The sequence below is a fragment of the Cervus elaphus genome, chromosome 11 (genome assembly GCF_910594005.1).
Source record: "Cervus elaphus chromosome 11, mCerEla1.1, whole genome shotgun sequence".
Taxonomy (NCBI): domain Eukaryota; kingdom Metazoa; phylum Chordata; class Mammalia; order Artiodactyla; family Cervidae; genus Cervus; species Cervus elaphus.
In genome coordinates, this window is record NC_057825.1 from 70,862,277 (window position 1) to 70,887,970 (window position 25,694).

Consider the following 25,694-nt stretch of genomic DNA (forward strand, 5'->3'; position numbering starts at 1 on the left):
GATAACATAATTTAGTTCAAAACAGCAATGGCTGAGTTTTGCTGAAACATGCATCCTTATATTGTCTGAGCCACCAGGGAAGCATCCCTATATTCCAGTCAGAGTGTAATAGATGTGTCTAGAAATTGATCATGGATTCAAGCAATGGCAAAGCTTGTATTAAGGTGGGTCCCGGGCCACATCTGAGCTGTCCTGTGAGATGCACCATAGTCTAATGCAATTGTGAGTGGATCAATAGCAAGATAAATCTTTTAGTGGAACCAGGATTCTCTGTTGTGTCCTTATAATCCCTCTATGTTGAATGAATAAAAATCTATTTATTTATTTGTTTAGCTATCTATCTATAATTATGCACACACATATGCACGTAGTCATGGAGCTGTAAAACATTATTCCACTAAAGTAAAAAAAAAAAAGTCTTATTTTCTGAGACTGATCATTAATGATTTTAAAAAATTGTGTAGACATTCTTAGATTTTGCTAAACTTGTGCAATGTTTTTATAATGTGATTTCCCTGACAAATCTTGTCCAACTGTCAGGGCATGACAGAACCAACTGGTGTATGTTTCAAAGCAGCTGTTAATGGCAGCCTCTGATTGAAAGTTATGCAGTAGATGTACGAGGAAATACAAGCTAAGCAGCACTGCTGCAGAATACTAATGCCCTTTATTAGTGACTTTCTGACTGCCTTGGCTTCTAACCCCCATGGCAGACAGTACAATTCCCAGACATGATTTGCTCAGCGTTGGGTTTGGGTTTTTGATTCCTGAATTCTGTGCATGGTGCTGAACTAATTTTTCTTTATTTTTGTCCTGGCTGTCAAATTTTGACACTGGATGGTCATATTAACTTCCCATTTCTTCCCCAGAGCAGATGCCCAGATTTCTCAGTTTCATGGCAATAATTTTTGAAGGCTTTACAAAAGTATAAATTTTCTTTATCATCATAATAAGGCTTGACAAATGGTCCTAAAGGGTCAGGTAGAATTTCCTCATAGCTGAGTGAGTTGGTTGTAATCAGGCTGTTTCCAGGCAACGTGTCCCATGGTTACTGGTTTCTTAATGTCTCTAAAGCTGGAATCTCATTCTGCAAAGGGATGAGAAGCCTTGGGAAAATAAATACAGAGAAAGCAATTTCTCACTTCATCTCTTTAAACACGCCACTCTGCATTGTTGTTTGTTTTTTTACTACATTTGCATTTACAAAAATTTATAATATGTCTACAAATAAGATAAGATACCCAGAGAAACCAGACCTTGCCCCAAGAGAATGATGTTGGTGCATTAGAGAGACAGCAGGTTTCCTTGCTGGAAATTAGGGAATGTCTATGATTGAGTTGGATAACCCATCTGTGATCCAGTAGGCTTGCTTTGGCCTGTTGTTACTTAACTGCAGATTTCAGGGGCTGCTTTGTAGAATTGGAAGAAATACCTTTGGTTCTGTCTAATGCAAGATAATTGAGTGGCATGGAAAAGGGGCATCTCTAAAGCTGAACCCAGGGTCTTCCTGGTGGTCCAATAGTTAAGACTCTGCCTTTCCAATGCAAGGAATGTGGATTCAATTCCTGGTGGGGGAATTAAGATCTTACATACTGTGCAGAAAAAAAAAAAAAGTATGCAGAGGAGTGTCATAACCAATGTATACACCTGAATAAATCTGAAAAATGATCCATGAAATTAAAAAAAAAAGTTAATAAAGCAGAGCATAGAAGCCATAGGTATATCCCCCGTCTATGCCAAAACTTGAAAAATTGATGTGAAATAAAAATTTAGTTTTTCCTCTACCTGTGTTTAGGGAAACTTAAGTTGTTAACATTTGCCACCAGCTTTATTTTCCAGGAAGCTAGATAGCTGAGACCATGTTCTAAAAATCCCAACAGAAGTTTTGGTCATCAAGTTCAGGCCACTGGTGGGTGCATGTGGTTATTGTTTGCTGTGCTTGTTGCTTTGCCAGCTGAGATTCCTGAATCCAAGTGCCTTTTGGGAATTGGATGAGAGAGTGGCTGATGGGTGTAAAGCTCAGGGAGCTGTGGATTCTCAGTATGTGAATCTCACTAGATTGTCAATGACCCAGCTGTAACCAGCTGTCTCTCTCATGTAAAATCTCTGAGGATACTGCTCATCAATGAATCCTTGAGTCTTAAAGCAAGAGGTGACATTAGAGACTTCCTAGTTAAGTGCTTTTCTGTTATAAAGGAACAGAGCATAAATAGAATTGGCTTCTTGTCTGAAGTTATCTATTAGTTACCATTTTCAGCTAAGATTTTTACCTCCTTATGTCTGAGCTCAATACCATTTTCATTAGAACATTTCACATACTTCTTACACTTGATAAGAAAAAGACTGCAAAGAATCCCAAACAATGGTCTCTATATTCCTTCTCACATCAGATTCATGAGAAAAAGAGTTGGGTGCACATTTCTGAAAATGCACAACCCCCAGGTCTGGGCAGAAATTCAGGGAAGAAGTCATGTTTAGAATTAGAAGTACAGTTAGTGTTTTTAAAAATAATTTATCTTTATATCAACAAATGAGAGTATGATAAACTATAAGCCAGAATTATACTACCTGATATAATTCAACACTCACAATTACAAATCTGAATTCTTTCAGTGTTTCTTTAGTGTGCAGCTATGTATTTGGGCATATTTATAATAAAACAAGCTTTAATTACATTCTACTATTTGTATTACATGTATGGCCCAGAGTTAGAATGCATTAATAATGCAAATTACATTGCATAGTTAAATTCAAACAAACATGAAAATCTGAATGCGTTATTCAAGGAACTGTTCATTTTCAAGGAATATTTGTTGTTTAGCAAAGACATTTACCATAACATTGTAATACATTCAGAGATTTTCTTTTCTACTAGACTGTGACCTTCTCAAGGGCAGGAACTATTTTTTATTCATGTTTTTGTCCCCAGTGCCTTAGCCTAGTGCCAGAAAACTAGTAGTTACTACATTAATGCTCATTGAAATGTCTGATACAATCCTGTCCACCAAATAAACATTTAGAAGGATTTTTTGATGTGTACTATGATGTTACCCAAATACTGGACACTTTAGATTTTAAAATTTGTTCATTCGTTCTACAGTCGAGTTTACAATTTATTTGGGGGAGAAGATATAAAAATGATTATAGTACAAGATGCTGGAATAATAAAGATGTATTCTTGTGTGAAACCAACTAAAGTAGTACACTTAAAAATACATACCACTGTACAACCTAGGGCATTTTCAAATTTAGTATTTAAGGCAGATACTGTTAAAGTGCTCATGTGTTTTCCCCTGTGGCTGTGATGGCTGTGTTATCTCTCGACTTTGACTGGGCAGGACTTGAACAAATTCCCTGGACACTTGCCGTCAGCTTGTGGGCGCCTTGAAATTAACTGATGCAGTTGCCCAAATTCTCAGGATATTCAGAAACCGGAAGTCCTTCATCTAGTCATTGTATTCAAGTTACTTAATTAACTTTACTTTTATTCAGGTGTTTTTCAGTGGTTTTCCCACCCTTGAAATGGCTGGTTATGGGCAAAGGTATTGGTTCATTCCTTTAGATAAATATCCCAGTACTGTTTTATTCAGTTATGACTTTCACTAATTAGTATACTGCTGAGTGTTTAGTGATGCTGGACTTTCTACCCTGTCCAGTATGAGGGCCTTTGTAATCTGCATATCTGCACTGGAGAAACAATATAGTCCCAATAATTGACCCCATTTGGTGACCATGGTGACTGTTTTTTGTGGAGTTTATCTAACCGTGGGAGTTCATCCAAAAGAAATACCCTTAAAACGTTCATAAGTGAGATTAGGCAACAACAAACCATGTTAACTGATGTCATCTCGTTCCGTGTGAGATTAAGTCCAACATATTCCATTATTAACACTAGAAGTATTGGGTAACTTTGTTAAATCCTGTAGCCTTGTTTGGTTTCTAGACACCTGTAACCCTGTTTTTCCTACCCCATCTACCCATGTGGATTTTTCTGCCCTCTATTGCTTCACTTAAGGATACTGTCAGTTCCTGGGGAGGGAGATTTTTAAAAAATAAAAAAATTGGAGGACTTTCTTCTGAGAGTCAGTATTTTAGAATTAGCAAGGATATGCATTTTTGTAGGCAGTTTTGGTGCCTCTGTTATAGGTGCTTCTCAGATCATGATTTCAGGTTCTTCACCTCAACCCCATCTCATCCATGTAAACTATACCTCAACCCATAAATCATAGGGAAGATGCTTAGCCAAGCACGTTAAATATCATCTCTGTTCTTTCTGATGGATAGAAATCTCACTTCCCTAGTTCTCCCTAATTTCTGTGGTTCCTGGAAGAAATGTGAAACCAATATATTCTTTAAAAAGCAGTTCATTCTTATGAAGCTTCTTTTAAACTAGGCATGACTGTGATTCATGACAGTCGAGAGCTTTGTTGTAGCTCATGATGAGCACTAATTGTCTAATTATCTGCCCGGATAAAAAAGTCCAGGTCATTCAAAATTTCCTTCCTCCCTCTGGGTAGAAAGACACATGAGACTGTTAACTTTGATTTCTCATGTGATCAATGGTAAAGAGTTAAAGATATTGCTAGTACACATCTATTTTATATGTCAGTATCTTTCCATTCTTGTCTCATATCTTCTGCTCTCTTGAGCTTCTGAAAGCTTAAAACATTCTCACTGTTTTTATTATTGTTTTCACCTGCTTCCATCTCCAAAACCCTCCAGTCTGATACTCAGATTTTTATGAGATTCTTCCAAGAAGCATGACTGAAATACTGTTCAAGTTCCTTGCTGTTCTGAATCCATGGGTTTCAGTTGGCTTTGTCACTACATGCAGAGACATCATCATTTGTGTCCTGTATGAATTGTCTCCTCAGTACGCCCCTCCCTTGAGTCTGTATAGAGGATACAGAATGCAGTTACAATCACCAGCCTTCAGTTGGTACTAGAGCATTGATTGGCAGGACATCTTCTACTCCTACCTTCCCTAGGGTGGTGATGACAAGAAAATAAGTAGAAATGAGAAAAGATAGATATGCCCCTCGGATGATACTTTCCCTTTCCAATTGACAGCTTGCATTTGTCTCCCTTCTGTCTGAGAGGATTCCCTATCCTCCTCACTCTCCCTCTAAGGCTACATTTCCCCATGGTTAACCTAGTGAAGTTATGTTACATTCTAGAAAGTTTAGGTTCTCTCTCTTTTAAAGTAAACAGAGTTATGGACACAGGAAAACCTGGTAGAGTCTACTAGAATAGGAGAAGGAAAGAATGTAATTTTTCCCACCTCAAATAAATATTTTGCTTCCTGTGTCCTTCAGGATAGTTAAATTACTCTCTTGGAAAGAGCTTATCTCTAGCTTTTTCAGAATAATTTTCACAGGAGCTGGTCTGATACCTGTGTTTTCCCCACAAATCTGTATTTTGAAACAAGGAGAAGCAGGAAGTTACCAGGTGTCTCGTTCATTTAATCACTCACAATAGCAACTTACAGACAGTTGACCTTTGAGAGAAGTTCTCTTCGAGTTTGTAAACACAGGATTCATATCTTCAGCAGGAAGTGTTACAGCTGTGCTCCTCTTAGGGGATGAGGGACTTATTTCCATCATTTACTGAAAAATTAGGAATACAACAAATCAAGCCCTTGAGCATTTTGTCAATTTATTGATCCCAGGTTGTGTTTATGTGATTTGATGTTCAGGTTCATGATGCTCATTTATTCACTTCTTCAGTGAACCACCTTTGCAGACAATGCGTCCTGGTCTATCTGTGCACACATGCTCTACAGGCTGGGTGCCGGAGTTCAAGGCCATCTACCAACAGCATGATTTGGGGCTTAGTGTTCAACTGCTCTGTTTTCTCATCTGTAAAACTGGTATAATGATAAGCATGCTAGCATGTAGGCATTTTGGGGTGTCAGTGACTGCCACATGAAAATACTTGAAAAGGACACTGCAGAGTTTCTGCACATTGCCACAGTAAATGTTCAGTGCAGTTCTCATCTCCAACTTTTCTGTAGCTGAAGCTGAGATGGGTGCTAAAGGATTGCCAGTCTCCAAAAAGAATATTGTTTGTAAAACTCAGCTGTGGAGATTGTGTATTATTGGCACATTTAAAGTGTGATTTGGTTGTCCTTTGTTCAATGTAGAATTATTTAGGAACACATTTGCTGTATGTCATCTTCTCCCATAATTCCATAGGGGCAGGCTTTGTTTGTTCCTCAGTGGCTGGCACATAGTTGATATTATATATATTGCATATATATATATATATATATGTATGAATAGATATGTATATACCCATTATAATGGGTATATATATAATATGTATATATTATTATACATATATACATATAATATATACATATTATATGTGTATATAAATATACATATTATATATACATATGAATATGTATATATAATTATATAATGGGTATATATATATACACACACACACACACACATATATGTATGCATTAATGGGAGGGAAAGAGAGAGATGGGAGGGAGATATTTGGTGTCTCTGCTGCTCTGCATGGGCTTTTGCCTGTAAATCTCCCCTTAGCCAGAGGAATAAAAGAATCCTGAGAACAGAAAGAGACAGACTGAGGTGATGATGGGGAGGGTCGGTTCTTCTTAAAGCAAAAGAAGCGCTGATGGATGTGGCACAGTCTTAACCTTCTCTTTAGTTCTGATGCTTCCCTGGGATGTGTCACGTGTCATCTCAGTAGGAGAGTCATTGGAGGGGAAAGTAGGACACTCCTAAGTTCCAAGTCAGTTGAAAATTTGTCATAATTCAATAAAAGGAGATGTCCCCTTTATTTTTTATGGCAAAATTATTCTGTGGAGGAAACAGCAGGGAAGGCAGGTCACTAGCTGTTACAGGCTTTTTCATTACTCTGTATAGGAAATCTCATAACCAACTTCATAGGATGAAATATCACCTTCAATAGCAGAGTTACAAGACAAAAATGGGGAACTCTGACATGTGCTAGAGGAAAACTAATCTTCCTGTGTCTTGCTCCTTCCTTTCCATCCTTCATGTGTTGGCCAAGAAGCAAAGTTGGAACTTTGGTTCCTAGATATTAAAACATTTTTTAGCTAGTTAATTTTAATGCATCCAGTATTTATTAGGCACCAGCTGTAATATAATACTTTGAAGAGGAAGAAGAATCATTTACTTAAGCTGTTATTAGTGTTTGGCATTAATTAAGGTATGTATTTTATATGTATTACCCATCAGTTCAGTCAGTTAGACACTTAGTTGTGAGTCGTGTCTGACTCTTTTTGACACTGTGGACTGCAGTATGTCAGGCTTCCCTGTCCATCACCAACACCTGGAGCTTGCTCAGACTCATGTCCATCAGGTTGAAGATGCCATTCAACCATCTCATCCTCTGTCATCCCCTTCTCCTCCTGCCTTCAGTCTTTTCCAGCATCAGCATCTTTTCTAATGAGTCAGTTCTTCACATCTGGTGGCTAAAGTATTGGAGCTTCAAGTTCAGCATCAGTCCTTCCAATGAATATTCGGGACTGACTTCCTTTAGGGTTGACTGGTTTGATCTCCTTGAAGTCCAAGGGACTCTCAAGAGTCTTCTCCAACACCACAGTTCAAAAGCATCAGTTTTTAGGCACTCAGCTTTCTTTATGGTCCAACTCTCACATCCATACATGACTACTGGAAAAATCATAGCTTTGACTATATGGACCTTTGTCAGCAAGGTAATATCTCTGCTTTTTGATATGCTGTCTAGGTTTGTCATAGCTTATCTTTCAAGGAGCAGGTGTCTTTTAATTTCATGGCTACAGTCACCATCTGCAGTGATTTTGGAGCCCAAGAAAATTAAATCTCTTACTGTTTCCATTGTTTCCTTATCTATTTGCCATGAAGTGGTGGGACTGGATTCCATGATCTTAGTTTTTTGAATAGTAGCCACAAAAACCAATAGCAAAGTCATCATTATTTCACAGATGAAAAAAAATGACATCTATAAAAATTAAATAAGTGATAATTATTAATAAAATGTCAGACAGACCTGATTCCAGCTCTCTCTGACCCTGCAGTTGAAAGTCCATGTTACAGGGAATGTGTGGGACAGTCAGGAAATGAAGTAACCAGTTGAGATTAATTGATAGTAACATCATATAGCTTTTAATTACAGACACTAGTCTGTTCTCACAGAAACTTTGAGAAGTAGGTAAAGAGTGATATTAATAATCTTACTACAAAACTGGATAAGCTGGCCCTAAAGTAGTTTGGTTTGTCGAGATTCACAAAACTGCTGGGTGTAGTTTCATAATCATTCCGTTATAGTGTGCAGACTCATTTTACTTTTTGTTGCTTTTTGAAATGCCTTCTCATTCATCCATTCATGTTCATTCTGTCATTCCCTAGTGCTGAAGGCAATGCCAGACACTGAGCATACCAAAGGGGAAAAAGAGAAAAACAAAAAACAACTAATAAAACACCTTCCTTGGCTTGGAGAGCTGATAGTCCAGTGAGATGTGAGATGGTGACAGAAGCTAAACAAGTAATTAGTGTGTGATAAATTGTGATAAGGATCATGGTGATTTAATGCTAAAGGAAAAGGAAAGCGGGGGGAGGGGAGCTCTGAAAAGCCCTTCTGAGGTCAAAGGAAGCCACTGGGAGGAAGTGATAAGGAAGAGAGTCTTAAAGAGCAGAAGCTAAGTGGCCTATTTAGTCAGGCAAGGTAGAGCAAGGGTCAGCCAGGAAAATGGCCTGTGCACAAGCTCCAAAGAAATGACCAGTACCATCTAGAGAAGTGCACATGATTCTGCAGGACAAGAGCTGGGCTAGGGAAAGAGGAGGCGATCAGAGGATGGGGAGAGTAGGGGCTAGAACACTCCAAAAGGTCTGAACAGAATGGGTAGCCTCAGTGTTGCTGAGAAGCTTGAACTATAGTAAAAAGTGTATGGAGAGACACTGTAGGACTTAATACTGAAGGACTTAGGACAGAATTGGGCTTGTAGTTTCAAAGATCACTCAGCAAGCAAGGCAGAGAGTTGGTTGGCTGGTTGAGGTCACAATTAGGACGATAGTTGGGAGAATGTTGAATGAAATATAAGAAGTTTGAGTGATTGGGACAATGTGAATAAACAGAGATAATGACTCTGAGCAGAGAAGCTCACCTCCAGGTAAGGCAGCCAGGAGAGGACATGTCATGTTACACATGCCCCACCCACCGTGCCTGTTTCACCTGCCTTAGAGACTTGAGGTCCCATCAGTCCCCGCCACATAGGCACACACAGTTGGAAGTCACTGCCATAATGAGCTACAGGTTTGGTTTTGTTTTGTAAACTGTTGGTATCTGAGATTGTATTTAGGGCCTCTCAGAAACTTTTTTTCTTTTTAAAGACAGGCTGCAGGGTGAGGGTAAGTATGGTTAGAGTACATGATAACCTAGCAAAAAAGAAGCTGCAGAAATAGAGGTGATTTGAGTGGGGAAAGCAGCTTCACAGCAGCTTTATAAAGCCCACCAAGGAGAGACTGCCCCTCATTGTTGTTGTTCAGTTGCTCAGGCTTGTCTGACTCTTTGCAACCCCGTGGACTGGCACACCAGGCTTCCCTGCCCTTCACTATCTCCTGGAGTTTGCTCAAACTCATGTCCATTGAGTCAGTGATACCATCCAGCCATCTCACCCTCTGTCTCCCGCTTCTCTTCTCGCCCTCAATTTTTCCCAGATCACGGTCTTTTCCAATGAGCTGGCTCTTCACCCCAGGTGGCCAAACAAAGTATTGGAGCTTCTGGATCAGTCCTTCTGATGAATATTCAGGGTTGATTTCTTTTAGGATTGACTGATTTGATCTCCTTGCAGTCCAAGGGACTCTCAAGAGTCTCCTTCAGCTCCACAATTCAAAAGCATCAATTCTTCAGCTTTCAGCTGCCTGCCAGTGAAGAAGACATAAGAGACAAAGGTTCAGTCCCTGGGTTGGGAAGCTCCCTCGGAGGAGGACATGGCAACCCACTCCAGTATTCTTGCCTGGAGAGTCCCATGGATAGCGGAGCCTGGTGGCTATGGTCTAAAAGATCACAAAAGAATTGGACACGACTGAAGTGACTCAGCATGCACACCCTTTATCCTTCATCTAGTTTCCCAGAAGCTAACATCTTGTAGAACTATAGTATAATTATGAAAACTAAGAAATTAGCATGGTGCAGTACTATTAACTGTAACTGCTCATCAGAGGAGTCTTCATAAAAGAGATGGGACTCCAACTAGGTGTGGGGAATAGGTAAGATTTGACTGGTAGGGAGAAGGGAAACAGAGAAGATAAGGACTTGATCAGAGGCTATAGTTGAAGCAAATAATGGTGACTAACACCCTTTCCATGTGCTGTAAAATACAAGATTCCTTCTCTGAATTTACAGAGGCTGGGTTTTCTGGACTCTCTCATGCTGATGAAAAGATGTGTTGAAACTTGTCTAATAACTCAGTGAAGGGACAGATTCATTTTCCAAGCTCCCAGTGGAATATTGAGCTCCAACTCGAGACCTTTGAAGAGTAATGAATCATAACTATTGACGTGTCTGAGTAGTACAGGATCAGGTTGTGTGCAGGGAGATTTTTTTTTTTTTTTAAATGACCTATATGCAGTCACCACTAAATAGAGTTTCCTGAAGCGTAATCTGAGTTTATCTGCTTGTGCCAAAGCTATAATTCTCCTAGAGGCAGCTTCCTGAGACTTGGCAAGTGGAGAACACCATTCCTCCAATTAACTGGTATTGCTAGATAGGCTCTGGGAATGATCCTCATTCTGATGACCTTTATCAGGTATTCATTAAATAAATGAAACCCAGGTCAGTTAGTTTGATCCTAGATGGCACTAGTGGTAAAAAAAAAAAAAAAAAAAAACCCGCCTGCCAATGCAGGAGACATAAGAGACACGGGTTCGAGCCCTGAGATGGAAGGATTCTTGCTAATGCAGTATTCTTGCCTGAAGAATCCCACGGATAGAGGAGCCTGTCAGGCTACAGTCCATAGGGTTGCAAAGAGCTGGATGCGACTGAAGCGACTTAGCCCACACACACAGGTCAGTTAGACTGATACTGCTCAATACTGGTCTGAGAAAGTTCCAGATTAACTGATAAAACTCTTGGTCCTGGTGTCCTCATCTCTGCTATCCACAGAATGAAATTTCATAAGCATATTTACCCACATCTCCTTAACTAAAGCAAAGCTAGACCGCAAGGAATTATTCTGAAATTTACCCGTGTCCCTGACACATTAGTGCTTTCATAACTGTGTCTTGAACTTTCACAATACATCATTTCCAGTGAACCTTGTGCAGTCTCATTGAATTCTTCCCACCTGTTTGCTTATCTTATTTGATAGATTCAGTAGCTAAGATGCAGACTGATTAATTGATTTTTCCTGAATCGTGCCAAAATGGTGACCAAATTGGTGACTGACTTCTCACCCAATGCCTCTTATTTTATGCCAGTGTTCTTGGTATGTGTAAGTTAACTAGAAGCCTAGGCTGAGATGACACATTCCTTATGTAGAAGACATTCCAAAATGTGAAACCTCAGAGCTCAGGAAATCTGAGTGCCAGGCTCCCATCAGCTCCACTTCTGACTAGTCGGCAGGACATTGTGATGAATGCACTGTAACATTGACAAACTCTGCTCTTAAACAAACAAACAGATATTTGTATAAGTGGTATTCATTCTTATCTTGAAATATATAGGCAACGTGTGATTTACCCCCAATGTTAAAGGTGACTTTCTTATGATGAGATTTGTTTGTTCATTTTTTGAAGTATTGACTATAATTCCCTGTGCTCGGGCTCAGCCATGTCTGACTCTTTGCAACCCTGTGGACTGCAGCCCACCAGACTCCTCTGTCCATGGGATTTTCCCAGCAAGAATACTGGCCATTTCTTCTCCCAGGGGATCTTCCCAACCCAGGGATCAAACCCGAGTCTGCTGAGTCTCTTGCATTGCCGGCGGATTCTTTACTGCTGAACCTCTATGGATGTCCTATGACTCCCCGTGCTATACAGTAAATCCTTGTTACTTATCTGTCTTATGTATAGTACTTTTATCTGTTAATCCCACATCCCAAATTTGTCCCTTTATCCCTAATGAAATTATTGAAAGTGATTTTCTGGTTTAAAAGTCACCTGTGCACACTATTGCTCCCATATTTATGCTGATTGATTTTTTTTTTAATTTTTGCTTTGAAGATAATCCTCATACTGTTTAATAACTTAAAAACCATTGTGCTTAGTTTTATGATATGTTCCCTTGGGCCATAATCATTTTATGGCATGAAGACCTGACTTACCAATCAACCTAGTGAATTAGCTCCAAACTGCCTTGGAAGGAATTCTCATGCTGGAATAGACCACGCTCATATTACTTGGTGGTCTTGAAAGCATAGTTTTGTGATTAGTTTGGTGAAGATAAATGAATGAGAGCACTCAAAAGTGATTTATTTTTAGTTTTTGTTTCCTAACGTGAAGTTGATCTGCCTAAAACCAGTGTGGACAAAAGGGTGGGGGGCGATGGTCATATTGTTCTGGAAAGAGAAATGGAGAAGCAGCAAAGAATGCTATTAGCATAAATCATTTCTGGGAGAAGAAAAGCCAGAATAAAGGTTATTCTAAAATAACTTGTAAGAAGGAAGATATAATCAACCTTTGTTTCTTGCTCTTTAATGAATAAAATTCCGAGGCATTAAATGTTAGATAAACCTTTCACTTTCATTAACATCTAGATTTGATCTTTTAGCTAATTAATCTTGGTAACTAGAAAGTAAACGTCCACAGTTCTAAGCATCAGAGTTGCAGCTTTGCCATGAAATGACATGAAGCATAAGGAAAAGAAAATCCAACATATTTGAATCTAGGAAAGGGGCATTTGCTTTGAAGTGTTGGATTTGGTCCTTGTATTTGTTAAACTATTTCTGTGTCTCATTTTCGTTTTAGAGAAACTTGAAATTCTCAGATGGGTAAGGACCTCACCAATCTCCAACTGCAGACTCTAGATACTTCTGCAATAAAGCAATACAAGAGAGCTATCTACTCCATTCTAAAAAGTACAGGGATTCTATCAACTTAGACAGTGATGATGGTGTCATTCTGTTTGTTGTTCTCTCCCTTTTGAGCATGTCAGGAGATCTTATGGGCTGATATTGGAAAGAAGTTCCAGTTCTTGGGAATAGTGAGACCTCATGTTGCATCCTCTTCCAGTAGCCTTGTCTTCTTCAACTTTTTCTTGGGCATATCCTCTCAAAGACCATCAGCATTAGGGTATTATTTTAATGATGAGATAATTGCTAGGTTTGCCTGGTATTACTATACTATATCCAGGTGTTACTTATGTTACCAAGCAACATTTACTTAAATGCTTCATTGAGAACTTTTTATAGAGGAATATGTTGTATGTATAATGAGAAATATGAAACTTATTCTCTATTTCTTTAGTGTCATTTGTGCATGCCACATTCTGTCTGGTTACAATATCATCAATTTTCTCTCCTTTTCTTTCTGCACTGTTTCTTTCCCATACTTTTTTTTTTTTTTAATCTTCCACAGATGTCACCTTCTACGTGTTGGTCTGTGTGTCTGCCTTACCCCTTTCTTTATTATTCCATAACTGTTCCTGCTTAACTCACATACCTGAACTTGCGTGGAGGGCTTCGTAATTGCGGTGGCACCCTGTAGTTGGTTACTGAATGTGAGAGGCACTATTTGTCTCCTCGTACTAACACTTTAATACAGAAATCCTGTCATCCAGGAGGAAAAGGATTGACTTCAGCATGTCACCAAGAAAACCATCCCGTTTAAAAACAAAACAGGCTTTCTCACATTAGCGTGCCATGTTTCTTCTCTTTAAAGCATTCTTTCGCTCCAGCAGCACAGCCATTTTTCAGACTTCCTCCTAAAGATTAGGCTTTCCATTTTAACACATAAATACCCAACAGGTATGGATTGTTTTTACAATGACACAATATTTATTGATTTTATTAGGAACAAACCAAAAATGCTCAAAGGAGGAAAGTAAAATGTAACTATAATTCCAGCACTGCTAGACCCTGATTTGATGCCCCAGTCTTTCTATGTGTATAACATAAACCAAACATTTTGAGATCATGTTCATCTTAACGTATCCAAATATTAATATTTTTCTATTACACAAATATTTAAAAAATTAACTGCCTATTCTTTATTACTGATTTATTATTTTACTACTGTTGGATATTTCAGTTTTTTCCAGAACTTTGCTTTTCTAAATAATTCTGCAGTAAAAACTTTTGTGCAGAAAATGCTGTTTCTCTAGGTTGATTTCCTGGTGTGAACTAATAGGACAAGGGGTATGAACATTTTCAGGCTCTTGATAAGTATCTCTTAATAGATTATTGAAAGTGATTGTACTTATTTGTCTGGTAGAGTCTTAGTATCTTTCTTATCATTCTGTCTGAGCTCTTTCTAAATAAATATGGTTCAGTACATTTAAATGATCATAATTTCTATACTGGCAGCCAGATTGCACCCTACTTTACTCTGAGCTTCCTTGTCACCCCTGTATTTGTGAGACGTAAAGTTGTATGCTTATAATCTTATTTTAGGTGAAGCCACACCTAGAGAATAGGGGTGACAGATTCATGATGGATGATTTGGCCAGCCTCCCTTCTCTCATTGCTAAGGAGATAGACAATAACTAGAGAAAGATCCCTGTGGGAAGGAAAGAGATTGAAGCAAAAGAAAATGTGAAGAAATGCCTTGAGGATTTTATACAGATACCCAGCTCCCAGTTCTGCTCACAGTTAAGTCTCTTCATAACATTTAGCAAGACAAATTAGGTGAACCTATTCTTTCTTCAGTTCAGTTCACTTCAGTAGCTCAGTCATGTCCAACTCTTTGCGACCCCATGGACTGCAACATGCCAGGCCTCCATGTCCATCACAAACTCCCAGAGTTTACCCAAACTCATGTCCTTGAGTCATTGATGCCATCCAACCATCTCATCCTCTGTCTGTCCCCTTCTCCTCCCGCCTTCAATCTTTCCCAGCATCAGGGTCTTTTTAAACGAGTCAGCTCTTCGTATCAGGCAGCCAAAGTATTGGAGTTTCAGCTTCACCATCAGTCTTTCCAATGAACACTCAGGACTGATTTCCTTTAGGATGGACTGGTTGGGTCTCCTTGCAGTCCAAGGGGCTCTCAAGAGTCTTCTCCAACACCACAGTTCAAAAGCATCAATTCTTCGGTGCTCAGCTTTCTTTATAGTCCAACTCTCACATCCATACGTGACTACTGGAAAAACCATAGATGGACCTTTGTTGGCAAAGTAATGTCTCTGCTTTATAATATGCTGTCTAGGTTGGTCATAACTTTCCTTCCAAGGAGTAAGCATCTTTTATTTCATGGGTGCAGTCACCATCTGCAGTGATTTTGGAGCCCCCAAAAAATAAAGTCTGCTACTTTTTCCACTGTTTCCCCATCTATTTGCCATGAAGTGATGGGACATGAACAATGCAAACAGTATGTACTTTCTTCTATCACCTCTATTCTGTTCCTTGCTGTTTCTCTAGATACCTCTTTTGTCACTTCTATCATGTCAAAAGTGACCTTGATTTCCATTTTATCCTGATTTTATTGCATAAAAATGTAGTATATTAGAATAAGGGAAGCCTCAGTGCATGATTCTGCTCCTCTTCTAGTCTGGCCTTTTCATTTAGGAAAGCCCCACAAATCTTCATAGAATGATTTGGCCTAAGATTTAAGAACAATTGAAATATTTCTGTTGTTGTTTTTGTTAGTTTAATATATACCTTGGCCCCATTTGAGTATTTCTGATTTTCCTCAGGGGACTAAAAACATTCTTTTTTCCTCAGAGGAAGCAAGAAGGTCTTGCTTTTCTCCTGGTTTAATGCCTGACATTTTATGGCTCTTCATTGTATCTAGAATGTTAAATCTAGTTACAGTAGGTAATGAAGATTAATCCTGTCATGTTTGGCTCACAGATTATGGCCAGTGGGTTTTTAGCATCTGAAGAGAAAGGGAAACAGTTCCTTAGGAAGGAGTTTGGTGCTTCAAAATGAAGCTCTCTGGCTTTGTGTTTGGTTTGTGGTAAATGGGATACAGAACATTTGAACGTGCACTACAGACTTTTGTGTTCACAAACTGAGTTCAAGGGAAAAGGGAGGATGTAATCACTGTTTTATAGATGAAGTTAAGTGACTTTTAAGGATCACTGCAACTAAAAGTTGTGGAGGTGAGATTTCTAGGCTAGCTTTATTTGGACTGTATCATACTATTTAAAGTAAATAGGCTATAACGAAGTTTATAGTCACCTAAAATATGACTGCAACATGACGTTATCTGGAAGGCTGTGACTGGGAGATGAAAAAAAGCAAATCGGTCAAGGAGAGGATGAATGTGAATGTGATTGTGAAGAAACAAGGAAAAGGTTTTCCACCCATTTGAGAGTAGGTCAGTTCCAGAAAGGTCATGGTTTATCTGTATCAGTGGGAGATACTAGTGAAAGTTACCTGGTGCAAGACAGGAGATGCTTTAGACAATCATAATGTGGACTGAACCCTCACAGTCAAGATAGAGAATGACGATTTTTGAAGTGACTTGTGAAATGAGATCAGTATTTCACAAATGTCTTGTGTTCAATAAATACCTGACTTTTCAGTAGAAAATAAATTCCAGTTTCTATATAAAAACAACTTGACATTTTTCAGTAATACTTTTTAATGAGCATTGCTCTGAGCTATAATATAATGAAATTTGCTTAAAAGTAGAACAGGCTGGTAATACTTGGCAGAACAAAGAGGCATATGGTAGAACAGTTGTGATTTATTGGCAAAGGCTTTCAGTTTTTGGAAAGCTAGAGGCTTTCGGCATAGTGGACTGCATCTTGATATTCAGTCCCAGAAAGGAACCACAGCAAAACAATATGCTTAAATCACATTAGCCTGATATATATTTAAATCATTTTCCCTTTGAATTAATGGTTATAATTATAGGCTATGTTCATACTGCAAAGTGAAATAGACTATTGAGGAAATTTTCCTGGTAATTCATATTCTATACCATTTTATAAGAAATATAGAAAATTGTGGCTTTTTTGAGGGCAAGGAATTGATTATTTGGGTTAAAAAGAAAAAAAGCAACTGATTTCTTCTCACTTTGTGTTAGTAAGTATAGCATATTGAATTTAGTTTCCTACAAATTTACTTTAACATTTTTTTACTCTGATAAGAATACTTACATGAGATTTACCCTTTTAGCAGATGTTTAAGTGTGCAAGATAATATTGTTAGCTATAAACTTATTTTTAATAAATAATAAGAGAATATGTATATATGTAAGTTAAGCTAGGAGCATGCTATAATAGTAAAATCACTTAGAAGTAAGATTAATATCTAATCAGAAGATCAGTGATCCCACAAGTAGACCTGATTACCAGAAAACCAAATGGCAATTCCTTTATCTTTTTATAGAGAGAAGGCTATTTTTGTTTTTATAATTTAAGAAATCTCAAATGAACAGTGCATGAATCACCTATCTATTTTCCTTTTATGGTATATTAATTCAGTATGTTTATTAAAGCCATTTATTCTCCTGTAGTATTATTTTATTCTTCAATTAAACCGGTACATTAATGCCTTTAGGAATTCCCCCTAACCTCAGCTTGTCATCATGAATTTATTGAAATGAAGCAAATGGTAAAATAATGAGCTGCCAAATGGTTTCCTTTTGGTTTCACTAATTTATGTTTGTGGCTTGTCAGTCACACTGTATATACAGCTAGAAATTTGCAGCTGAGAAGAAATTCTCCCACTTAGGGATTACCTTGTCAGACTGCACGGAACCTGATATAATCATTTTATTCTTTTTATTCCCCTGCTTCATCAGTCTTTACAAAGTTTTCTGAAAACATGCAGTTTTTCCTACTTTAACCTTTTTGGGTACTTATTTCCTTCCCTTTTTGAGTAATCTCTTCTTATAACAGCTTTAGGAGGGAGATAAGAGTAGAGATAACTGGAAATGGTCATAATAATGCTGCTAATAATAGTAGTCTATCATGTGAAACTGACTTGTAAGTGGGTGACGGAGCCCCTGACGTTTCACTGCCAGGCTGGACTACAAATAAAGATGTACGTGAGAGGGGTTAGTTATTTGTCTACTGTCGTGACTCTTTCGTTTTCTTTTCTCCTTTTGTGTTGGCCTTAATGGAGGGCAGCTCGCATCGCATTTGTTTTTGCTGGAGCCTTCCCTGTTCAACATGCTCAGCACGCCTACCTCCCATTGCCATTTCCTCAAAACCTGTTCCTCTCCTGTAAAGATATATAAAATCATGAGAATTATACCATCTCAGGCTTATTTTATTCCCTTTTCTTATTTTTGTTCTACAAGCTTAGCTATCTTGAAAACCCTAATGGAATCTTTTTTCCCCCAAAATATGAAAAGCAGAAGCGAGAAACTTTACATACTTTTCACCAAGTTCAAATAATATTAAACCTCTAAACTTTTGAAGCATACAAGTAAGTTAACATCAGGATTAAAGAATAATGCTTTTTCGGATATGCACTTTTTTTTCCCTCAGATAAAGTGTAATAAATAAACCAAGTCAGATATAATAGGATTCAGTTGAATAGTATTTCTTCAAAGAAGAAGTAAAGATGGTTTGTAAATTAGAATTAAATGCATCTAATTAGCAGCTATTATATTGCTTAATTTGGGGGCAGTTTTAAGGAACAGGGAGTCATTTATATCACATGTTTTTAAACAAACTGTAGAGGAATAGAAATAACTAAATTGTTACCAATTCTTTCTAGTCTTCAAAAGATTTCTAAGTGTGGCAGCAGTCCCTAAATTTTCAATGCCTCTGGATCCTGGAATAAAATAAAATGGATGCCTTGGAAAAACCTGCTATTTGTTCACTTTTATCATGGCGTTGTATTTAATAAGCCTTTAGTTGAATACACATAATGGGGAGAAATCTGTTCTGAAATTTAAATTAATGAAAGCTTTTCACAGTGCCTTCCAAGTAAAAAAATTTAGGCTTCTTTTCAGAACATGGGTAAGGATGGGAATTCTGATTAGCCACACAATGTAGATTGCTTCGCGATTCATCTCTGCAAATCAGCAGTTTGAAATCCTATAGTTAGCATTAGGTGCTCTCCAGTAAGATATTATGAACATCAGCTTGTTATTTGGCAAAAAATGCAATGTCAGTTGTCCAGACATCATATTTTCTCAATGAGTACATGTTCATATGTTAAATAATCTTAGTACTAAATCAATTACATTATTATTTCCATTGGCAGAGGTTAATGCCTTGTGAGGTATGTTTACATCATCAGAAGGCTAAACTGTGAACTTTGGAGCAAAGGAATCATTATACAAATGGAGATGATAAATAGCCCAAAGAATTGGTGTTTCTTGAGGATTTAGGTGCCCTTTTACCTATTTTAGGAGAAGGAAATGGCAACCTCTCCAGTATTCTTGCCTGGAGAATTCCGTGGATGGAGAACCTGGAAGGTTCCCGTCCATGGGGTCGCAACGAGTCAGAAACAACTGAACCACGATGGTTTGCTCACTCATTCACTTAGCTATTTTAATTTATATGAGTTTATGTTTTTGGCTTTCTTCATAAAATAATTCAATTGAGTTAAGACTAACAGAGCTAAACGGGGGACTGTTTGAATCAACATTGTAACAGCCTTTGCATAAACCAGTGCTTTAACAGCTTCTGTGCTCAGGGTATCTGTTCTGAAGTGGGAAGGCTGGATTTAATTTCACTAGTAACTATTTCCTGGTTCCTACTGTTTGCCAGGCAGCATGCTGGGTGATACAGAGTATGTGTTGCTTCACCCCTCAGAACAGGTCTGATGGGCCTTCTCTTATCATCCTGGAGAAGCAACACCTACAGAAAGTTTTGCCTAAGTGATTCATATTCTAAGTTCATCTTTCATCTGGAAAATGTCTCATTGAATTCTATGATTATTTTTCCTCTGCCTTCTGGATAAGGGTAAGAAGGCTGTTAGAAAGCTTTGGAGAGATTATTCCACTCTAAAACAATACAGGAACCATCATTGAAACTGGGGAGCATGCGCACTTTTCCATACTTTTGTACAATCAAGGAGCACTGACCACGTGCTGTTTCAAGGGCCTGCACTTACCAAAGGTGGTATGTGAGCTGGACCCTCTGTCTGTCCTGAGAATTGCAACCATTGCATGTTTGCTGGCAAGATTTTGTTATTTCCCATTCGAGGCAAAGTGACTTGCACCAACAGCTGGGTTTTGCTGCTATCACTTGGAAGTTTATTTCCCCCAGTGTCTATTCAAGTCCTGCTTTGGGAGAAGATGAAATTCTTCTTAGAAATTGTCCCTAGAGAATTCTTTCTTTAAGAGGGTGCACTTTGCTAACTCAGTCCCACTTTCAAGGGAAAACAGAAATTTATTCATTCACAATTGTAAATGTATATCATTTATCATAGTGTTCAATGAACTAAATATTCAAGTTTTGCTGTTGTTGTTCAGTCGTCCAGCTGTGTCCAACTCTTTGTGACCCCATGGACTGCAGCATGCCCGGCCTCCCTATTCCTCAGCATCTCCCAGAGTTTGCCCAAGTTCATGTTCATTGCATCTGTGATGCCGTCCAGCCATCTCATCCTCTGATTCAAGTAATAAGTAAATATTCAAGTAGTAAGCTATTATTTATTTAAAGCAATGCAAACAGTTCTTTAAATGTGATTAAGCATGCTTGGGAAACAATAAACTCACTGAGATGGTTCGCTAGTATCCTCGATTCAATGGACATGAACCTTGGGTATACTCCAGGAGATGGTGAGTGACAGGAAGGCTTGGCGTGCTGCAGTCCCTGGGGTTGCAAAGAGTCAGACACAGCTTAGCATCTGAACAACGTCAACAGCAAGGCTTTTCCAGGCCCAGCTTTGCACAAGAGACCCATCTCTCAGAACCTTCAGGGAGATCTCAATGCCATGGTGCCCCTGCCACCTCCCACCTTTACCCTCTTCTTAAATCAGAATATTTTATTTCGCCTTATCTTTTCCTCCAAATGTGTTCTTATTGTATAACCAGAAAGAGTAAATATAACAGAGAAAGGGCCAATCCCATAACATCATTCATGAGGGAATATCTGTCATTGACAATGCATTTTATATATTTTGCTTTAAGAAGCATCGTTGTTGAGTATGACATTCTGAAGATTTATTTCTTATTCCTTTTGAGGTTAAGTTAAAACTGCTCTTTTTGGTTACACATTTATCAAAGACAATCATTTATAGTTTATAAAGAATATTGCCCTTATATACACAAAACTGTCCCGATAATGGTCATTGAAAGCAGCTACTCCCACCCACTGGTGTCAACACCAGTATTCAATCTAGATTGGCTTCATCTTGAAGTGTAATCCAATAAGACCAAAGAGCAAACACTTCAGGTCCCAGAGAAGATAATAAAATCCCCATAAGCTTTCTGGATCCTTGGATTGATTGACACTAATGAGGGAACCAATTTTCAATGTTGGGAAAAAAATGTATTCATCTCCAATGACGATTTCACGCTCCTGCCGCTGTACTTGGTTGGGAGGAGGCCAAAAAGCATCATCCTCTTTGGGAATTTTAATGTCATCAGCTATTCCGTTCAGTTCCTCCATCACACTTTTTACTTAAGCTGGTTTCTGATCATGACATCATTTTTATAATCACTGCTATTGGCATATCTTGATTTCTATCAGGTCAAAACTCAGACTCTAGGAATTCAAAGCTAAACTTGCTGTTGTGACCCATGCAATAATGCAGACGTAAGTCCCTCTCTGTGTCTCTGAAAGTTGTTTTTAATTTCAAGGAAATCTACATTCACTTAGACTAGTTAATTAGCACTTGTGTAGTTACTTTGGTGGTGGTTAGAAGAGCCACTTGTATAGGAATTTTTATAGTTTTGCTGGAATAAGGAAACATGAAAGCAGAGTTGGGAACTCCAACACTGCTCAGCCAAGCAGGAAAGGAATATTTTGGTTTGCCTTGCCTTGCCTTCTCTTTCCCTTTTTTCCTATGTTTCAACATTTAGTGGCTACTTATGAGAAAAGAGCACTCCAATTTAAAGTGAAATTTTAGAATTCTTAATTGATGGTAAGTAATTGAAACAAACAAAAAATATATAGTTAAATCTAAAGTAAAACTCTAGGGAAACCACCAAAAATTAAATAAATAAAAAATGATGACTGGTCAGATAAGGGCCCTGAAGTTTATATAAGAAATTTGGCCTTAAAACACTGTAGACTTCTGTCATTGTCATCTGTCATCATCATCATCATTATTATTTGAATTTGTATAAAAGTTGTTGACAGTAGAATATGAACTACAGTACCTGGTAAGGTCTCCTGTCCCAAGATGTGGCAGTATAGGTCACACTCCCAATATCTACTCACATCTGAATTCTGCTTACTGACAAGATGGAGGAGACATGCTAGCAATGATTGTCAGTGATGTTAAGATGAAGTCTTTCATCTTAAAATATAAATCTTAAGAGTGTGCCTAGTATCATTCCGGCTTTACAACTTTTAAAATTGAATCAACCATTCAGTTTGAGAGTGGCAGCAGATGGTGTGGTTAAGATGTCCCTCTTCCATGCCTACTTCAACCATTGTTGTACTGGGTAACCTTGGCCAAGTTCCTTAGTCTTTCTGACTTTCAGCTCCCTTATTTGTAAATGGAAAGATGGCTTCAGATGACCTTTAAGGCTATTTCCAGATCTTGAATATCATAAATTTATAAACTAATTCTTGTAAATGGCCAGTTAGATTGATTTCTCCATTAACAATTATTTACTGAAGGACCCAATATATATTCAGTCTAAATTTGTCATATTATTCCCTTTTCTGAATCCTTTAAAGATGACCATGTTCTCTGTTATATCTGATGCGATGATGCTTTGATAGATATTTATTCTGAGCTTCTGTTTCCTCCCCCCAAATGGTTTCTGAGACTGGGCAGCTGCTGAGGGTTATTCACTATCTCCTGGGAAATCATCCAAAACAAGAATGCAACTAAGGAAGGACATGGGATGCCAATAGGGATCAAGTTCTGACTCTTTCCTTTGTGGCAAAGAACAGGAGTCTTTGACTTTTAGACTAACATAGATCAGGGCCTCAGAAACCAACTAGTTTAGTTCCATCCATGATGCAGAGTGGATTGTCATGCTACATCTTTTTGAAATGGACTACTTCTGAGGCCGCTTGTAGCATCTTTGAACAACTATAGCAGTAGCTATCTCAGATAAAATATATAAATATAGCCATTTTAGAAATCTAATGTGTATCAACGTAGGTGGTTGATAAAGTATGTGGAAGAAAATCTAAGAATGGATTGGGAGAGTTTAAAAAACATTAGATTCAGAGACCTGTTTTTCATAAATCATCGATTCCTGGCATCACTGTCAGTATGCCTGTTTATCTTGTCTATCTGTGAGATTGAGCAATCAGGAAATTTCCTTTGTTGAACTTTCAGCATTTCACACACTAGCTGTGTTCAGCTTCTGCAAAACTGAAACCACACACTCCCTGACAATAGGTGTTATCTGAAGGAATATATTGCTCAGAGAATTGAAAGCTGTATCTCTGATTTGAGGGTCTCTGGACTCAATCAGCTAGTTATTTTTATTAGGCTACAGAAATGTATCTTTGTCAGTGGCATCCGGACTCCAATTTTAAACATCTGCCTGATTAGGTGCACTAGTGAAACAGGTGATGCTGCACGAGGAGCGATCCGTTACTGCAGACTCCTCCAGCTTCCAAACTAAGTGTGTCCAAACCAAGGAAACCGAAGGAGGCTTGAAAACTATTTGAGGGATTTGGGGATTATTTATAATTTACCGTGGTGCCTTTGTTGTATTGATTATCACTTTCTGGGCTTATGGGGATTAATTAATAGGACTAAATATGAAAGGCTGCACACTAATGTCATTAACAGGAGCCATAATTACAGAACATAATTGCCAATAATTCTTCAATGGTTGTTCAGTAATCAGATTCTTTTGAGGTTAAATGAAAATCAAATAGACATTTTATTCATAGAGATAGTAGCAATAAAATAATGCATAATCACACTAGTTTTTAACCTCACTGCTGCTGCCCCATGTGCCAAAGGAGGCCTATTGTATGTCCAGGAATAGTTGGGTAGGCCAGGATGGGGTGATGATTGAAATTATAGCCTTTGGAGTTAGAGAAACATGGATGCTAGTCTTGATTTGTATAACTTATTGCTTGTGTGACCTCTGACTTCCAACCCCTGCCAAATCTCTGTTTCTCTTCTTTTAGTAAGGGCAGAGCCTCGCTGATGATATTGTTTTTGAAATTAAGTGGAACAATACTTGTGAAATCTTTAATATCATGAATGGTGCATAATAGGTACAGTTAAAAATAAAAGGCTGTTTGTGGCCATTGCAGAGGCAGTGGTGCCCAGCAGCAGCCCGGACCCAGCTAGTGATGTGTAGGAAACAGACTCTGGGCTCACAGCCTTAGCTGTGAGCCGAGGGTGCTTCAGTTTTCTCTTCTGTAAAACAGTGTAGTAATTTGTCTGCCTGATAGAGCTGTTCATAGGATTACATGAAGTAATGTGTATAAAAGAATTAGAAGGCTAGTTCATGAAAGGATTGGTGGTGGTGGTGGTGTTGTCTAGTCGCTAAATCATTTCTGACTTTTTTGTGAACCCATGGGCTGTAGCTCACTAGGCTCCTTTGTCCATGGTGTTTCCCAGGCCAGAATACTGGAATGGGTTGCCATTTCCTTCTCCAGGGGAACTCCCTGACACAGAGATCAAACCCTTGTCTCCTGCTTTGGCAGACAGATTCTTTACCACCAAGCCTCCAGAGAAGCCCCATTGGTATTATTACTGTTATTTTATTATTATTATTACCTGTGTGGAAAAGCTCATTCATGAATAATAAAGTATAGAAAATTACCAAAGAAAATTGAATCTTGACATGCCTCAAGAAGAGTTATTGAAGTCCGTTAGAAAGAAAAGACTAAATGTATTAGCTCTGGCTTTGAAATCAGAATCATACTTGGAATATCACCATTTAGACTGGCTTGGGGTGAGATGAAATGGACTTGAAAGAGGACCAGGGAAGGAGGTGGAACCTTCAAAAATCCAGCAGATATAGTTGATTATCTATGATGTGCCCCAGAACAAGAGAAAATAAAAAGGGAGACATCTTGTTTCCTTCGTACATTCGCAAAGAGATCTATAGGAATTGGGGGAACATCTTTCCCAAATGTGAATGTTCTTGGCTCCCTTCCTGTTCTCCCATTTGCCTGATCCTCCCCACTCCTGTCCCAACAATCAAAAATATACCAAGTAAACTCTAAATTCCAGGAAAGAAATTATTCAGAAGACAAAGCTAGAGACCAAGGGCCTGTATACAAAGCCACTTGTGAGCTGTGGTCATCTTTTTCTGATCCCTGTAAAACCTAAATGATCTATTGCATACTTCTTGTGCTGTCTCAATCTCCTCTGAACACAGAGCATGTGAGAGTAGTCTGTGAGTGGGGTTCATTTGTATACTTGAACACACTTCCTGGAATTTACTCTCTGCCTTAAACAGAAGTGTGAGCAGATTCCAGCTACCCTGAATGGGTTAAGGATGCTAACTGGAGTGTTCAGCTGTTCCCCGTACCTGCTTTTTTTTTTTTTTAAA

At 38.4% G+C, this 25,694-nt stretch overlaps 1 protein-coding gene and 1 pseudogene across 16 annotated transcripts in view; one reads left to right on the forward strand and one right to left on the reverse strand.

Annotated features, from left to right (window-relative positions):
* NRXN1 (neurexin 1) overlaps positions 1 to 25,694 on the forward strand; it is a 1,160,507-nt gene that overhangs the window by 273,810 nt on the left and 861,003 nt on the right. The gene's annotated exons all lie outside the window — the stretch shown is intronic.
* On the reverse strand, positions 21,382 to 21,787 carry LOC122703650 (annotated as a pseudogene).